The sequence below is a fragment of the Halichoerus grypus genome, chromosome 12 (assembly GCF_964656455.1).
Source record: "Halichoerus grypus chromosome 12, mHalGry1.hap1.1, whole genome shotgun sequence".
In the NCBI taxonomy this organism is placed as follows: Eukaryota; Metazoa; Chordata; class Mammalia; order Carnivora; family Phocidae; genus Halichoerus; species Halichoerus grypus.
Genome location: NC_135723.1, coordinates 67853578 through 67859169, shown reverse-complemented (window position 1 = coordinate 67859169; position 5592 = coordinate 67853578). Strand labels below are relative to the sequence as shown.

Here is a 5592-nt window from a genome sequence, read left to right as displayed (position 1 = left end):
TTCACCAACGTGGAATAAAGTATACAGATGTCCAGACGTGCCAGACTCTAAATACATACTGGGAATTGGCTGGAAGTCAGCTATGTTTAGATGTAAGCTCCTAAGGTTTAGTCTTATTTTGCATGTCTTAAAATCAAGGGGAAGATGGTCATATTTTCTTCTTCAACTGTGAATTCCACATTCCTTTAAAGGAGAATATGCTTGCTATCTTTGAGCATGGTAAACAAAATTCAGAGTAAGTCTATAACCTTTCTTAGGTTAGGAGCCATAATAGCACACTTCAGGGCTACAGCCCCTAACATAGCTCATGTATAAGCATATGGTAGATGCCAAATATGTATTTGTTAATTGTCGGGTGTAATATCAAATGATGATGACAATGCAGCTGAAAGTAGATCATTGACTTAGAATATCTAGGCCTAAAAAAAGATTCCAGAATATACAAGATACTCCCTGAGAAGAAGCACCGGTAAGGAGCTGACAAAAACTTACCTCATTAACAATTAAATGGTTATTATAATTTAGACAGTATGATACTTGCACAAGGTCAGACAAATTCAACAATGGAACTAAATAGAAATCTGACCAATAATCCACACATTTGGACACCGTCTTTGGGGTGATCCATGGTGGACGTTTTGAGGGCAGCTGACCCGCAGCCTGCACGCCCCGGACTGCCTCCTGTGGAAGCCTGAGCCAGCCATCTTTCTCCCTTTGTCTCATAACCATATCCACCAACAAGAATGCTAATTCACCAGCTGCCCACCCTAACAGATTCAAAAACAAGGGGAAAGACAGTACAGAAATAAGGCAGCACCAAACAGAAGTTAATGTGGAGCTAAGGAAAGCTAAGAAGGATGACCAGAGGCTGAAAAGGAGAAACGTAGGCTCATTTCCTGATGACGTTACCTCTCCACTGCAGGAAAACCGCAACAACCAGGGCACTGTAAATTGGTCCGTTGATGACATTGTCAAATGCATAAATAGCAACAATTTGGAAAGCCAGCTCCAGGCTACTCAAGCTGCTAGGAAACTGCTTTCTAGGGAAAAACAGCTCCCCATAGACAACATAATCTGGGCTGCTTTGATTCCAAAATTTCTGTCCTTCTTGGGCAGAACTGATTGTAGTCCCGTTCAGTTTGAATCTGCTTAGGCTCTCACTAACATCACTTCTGGGATGTCAGAACAGACCAAGGCTGTGGTAGATGGAGGTGCTATCCCAGCACTCATGTCTCTGTTGGCATCTTCCCATGCCCACATCAGTGAACAAGCTGTATGGGCCCTAGGAAACATTGCCGGTGATGGTTCAGTTTTTTGAAACTTGGTTATCAAGTATGGTGCAGCTGACCTGCTATTGGCTCTCCTTGCAGTTCCTGATATGTCATCTTTAGCACGTGGTTACTTACATAACCTTACTTGGACACTTTCAAACCTTTGTCGCAACAAGAATCCTGCGCCCACATTAGATGCTGTTGAGCAGATTCTTCCTACCTTAGTTTGTCTCCTGCATCATGATGATCCAGACATATCGGCAGATGCCTGCTGGGCCATTTCCTACCTTACTGATGGTCCAAATGAATGGACTGAAATGGTTGTGAAAACAGGAGTTGTGCCCCAGCTTGTGAAGCCTCTAGGAGCTACTTAATTGCCCATTGTGATTCTTGCTCTAAGACCCATAGGAAATATTGTCACTGCGATAGTGAACAGACTCAGGTTGTAATAGATGCAGGAGCACTTGTTGTGTTTCCCAGCCTCCTAACAAACCCCAAAACTCATATTCAGAAGGAAGCTACGTGGACAATGTCAAATATCACAGCTGGTCACCAGGACCAGATACAGCAAGTTGTGAATCATGGATTAGTCCCATTCCTCGTTGGTGTTCTCTCTAAGGCAGACTTTAAGACACAAAAGGAAGCTGTCTGGGCTGTGACCAACTATATAAGTGGTGGGACAGCTGAACAGATCGTATACCTCGTTCATTGTGGCATAACAGAACCATTGATGAACCTCTTAACTGCAAAAGATAACCAAAATTATTCTGGTTATTCTGGATGCCATTTCAAACATCTTTTAGGCTGCTGAGAAACTAGGTGAAACTGAGAAACTTAGTATAATGATTGAAGAATGTGGAGGTTTGGACAAAATTGAAGCTCTACAAAACCATGAAAATGAGCCTCTGTACAAAGCTTCATTAAACTTGATTGAGAAGTATTTCTCTGTAGAGGAAGATCAGAATGTTGTACCAGAAACTACCTCTGAAGGCTATACGTTCCAAGTTCAGGATGGCACTCCTGGGACCTTTAACTTTTAGATTGTACAGCTGAGGCAGAAAGTTGTTTGTTGTGTACTCTGTTTGGTAGAGGTTTGTCTTACTGTTTCTCTACTAAGAACTCCTTTTAAATGTGTTTTGTTATTGTAGCACTTTTTACAATGAAACTCTACTTGACCAGTTCCAAACTGTACAACCTGTGTGAAGCTCCTCCTCTCAGTGGGTTTCTTATTTCTAGGTGGAAGCTCCTCTCTTGCATTGTCCTGTAAATAAAGATTAAATTCCACTCTTTTAAAAAAAAAAAAAAAATCCACAAATTTGGAAACGATATATGTAGAGGTGGCATTGTATAACAAATTCCCTTTGATTTCCTGGGTGATAGGAGTATCTTTTGTTCTTATGAGGCAATGTTGGTGGGCTCCTGAATGGGGGCTGGTCACCAGAAGGACTAAGCTATGATTAGAAGCTTGGAAATTTCAGCCCCATCTTTTAAATGTTTAAGGTGTGATATATGGCCCAGAATGTACTCTGGTACAGTCTTGGTAAACGTCCCATGTGAGCATGAACAGAATGTGTATTCTGCTGTTGTTTGATGAATTCGAATTGATGATGTCAATTATATCCAGTTAATTGATGGCACTATTGAGTTCAACTATGTCCATACTAATTTTCTGCCTCCTCAATCTGTCCATTTCTGGTGGAGGAGTACTGAAGTCTTCAACTATAATAGAAGACTAATCTACTTCTCTGTGTAGTACTATCAGTTTTTGCTTCACATACTTTGATACTCTATTGTTAAATACGTATTTATTAAGGATTGTTTTGTCTTCTTGGAGTATTGACCTCTTTATCATTATGCAATTCCTTCTTTATCCCTGATAACTTTCCTTGCTCTGAAGTCTGCTCTGGCTGAAATTAATATAGATGCTCACTCTTTTGATTAGTGTTAGCATGGTATATCTTTCAACATCCCTTTACGATTAATCTAATATGTCTTTTTATTCAAGTTGAGTTTCCTGTAGACAATATATATTGGGATCTTGTTCTTTGATCAGCTTTGAACTACTCCTGTCTTTTAATTGGTGCATATAGATCATTAATATTTAAAGTGATTACTGATATAATTGGATTGATATCTACCATATTTGTTACTTTTTTCTTCTTCTTGCCCTTTTTCCTACTTTTGTCTTCCACACTTTTTCTGCCTTTGTGGTTTTAACTGAGCATTTTATGTGATTCCATTTTCTCTCCTTTTTTAAGGATATCAATTATACTTTTTAAAAAAACCTTTTAAAAGCATTTGAAGTGTTTCTTTTTTATGCTGATGCTTACCCCTGTGTCTTCTTTCCTTCCATTTTGTGATCTCTGATTATAAGCATTTCTTTTCTTGATCTTACTCTGTGGGAATTCTAAGGGCCTAAAAGTGAGATACTTTAAACTATAAAGGATTTCTGTTTGCTTCTGCTATGATCCAAGAGGTTCTGGTAACTATTTGGGGCTCTTTGATCCCTCCTGGTTAGGCTCCTGCACACTGTGATACACTCTCATAACAGCATCTAATCTCAGGGTTAGTTTAGCATGGGTATTTACACCTTGGACCAACTCAGCTTCCAGGTTAACTTACTCTTCACTGCTTCTTGCTAAGGTTTCACCTTATAGCTTTGCTGTTTGCTTGTTTGGGCCCTCGAAGATTTCGCTTATTTCTTGGAACTCAATGATGCATTTTCAATGTAAAGAGGAGAGCTCTTCTGAGTATCTAAATCACTACTCTGCTGGTAATGGACATGTTTGAAACATTTTTTAGTTCTATGAAATTTTAAGTGTTGATTTTTTTCAGTCAAAAGGATTACATACATCTCCCTCAAATATTCTTTAGACTTGGTGGGAATATACTACCATCAGCATTTTAAATTTGCAACTTCTAAATTAGTTCAAATCCCTGTGACTGAGAATGTATTCTTTAAAATGTATCATACAGGGGCGCCTGGGTGGCTCAGTCATTAAGCGTCTGCCTTCAGCTCAGGTCATGATCCCAGGGTCCTGGGATCGAGCCCTGCATCGGGCTCCCTGCTCAGTGGGGAGGCTGCTTCTCCCTCTGCCTGCCACTCCCCCTGCTTGTGCTCTCTCTCTCGCTGTGTCTCTCTCTGTCAAATAAATAAAATCTTTAAAAAAATAAATAAATAAAAAATAAAAAGAATAAAATGTATCATACTGATGATTTAAGCCATTCTCTAATCATAAAACTTAAAATATGAAAAAGAGTAAGATAAGTACAAGCTATTTAAAAATGACTTTCAACATGTAGCCAGTCTATAAGGAAAAAAACAAAGAGAGCAGTTATCTCAATCATACATCTATGCCTTTCCAGTTAGGTAGCGTTCTATTGATTATCTGCATTTTCTATGTTGGGCATTTGGCACCATAAATATACAATCTATTTTGCTACAATAATAATATCTTCTTCAAAAAACAAGACTTACAAAGTTACATGATTTAATATTCGCTTAGCTATTTCTATTCCATTCTATTACACACTTCCTGGATATTACCAGAGTTTGCAAACACCAGAGTCTGAGTATCACTATCAATTTGCATTAACATAAAACTCTTCCTCATACTGTCTGTAATTATTTCATGCCTCATAAATCCAACTTGGTCCCTGTGTATTAATTTACCCATAACTCTTCTAAGTCTTGTCACCAAAATCTTGGCATATATCTTTATAGCACATTTAGTTATTTAAATGTCCCTATAATTTTCCAGACTGTTATCCCTCCCTTTTCTAAATTAGTAATAGGTACTTTGCTCATAGCTGGGGAAAACTCACCTTGTCCTGTTTGCTCCACAAAAACTTATCATACAAGGTGGTCAACTTCATCCTGAAATTATAAAATGACTCACTGTATAGCCATATTCTCCTGTTCTTTGCCCTTAGCAAGTTTTCAAATGTCATTTAGAGAAAATTAATTTGTCTCCACAGGACGTTCTAATCAGTGACATTGAGGATATATTTTCAAGCATTTCTTAGCTTTTAAAGTTAGCAGGAAATAAGTCCACTGGAGTTATGACACCATTTTTTTCCCCTTTATATAAAATCAACGGAAATGAGAAACTATTCTCTGCCATCACAGCACTCTGAGCCTGTTTTCCCTGGGGCAAAACATACTTAGATATAGGACAGAAACTAGGGTGAAACACTATGTTTGAGTGTTAAGGAAATTGTTCCTTAGAGGCCTGAAAAGTTAATGTGTCTCATTAAATTACGACCATGGAACAGTACCAGGTCGCACATAAAGTCAGAGCTAGAAGAGGCTGAAGAAATC

General features: G+C 38.6%; 1 pseudogene; it reads left to right on the top strand.

Moving 5' to 3' along the window:
• Nucleotides 1-216: 216 nt before the first annotated feature.
• On the top strand, nt 217-2311 carry LOC118519765 (importin subunit alpha-1 pseudogene; annotated as a pseudogene).
• The last annotated feature ends 3281 nt before the right edge of the window (nt 2312-5592 follow it).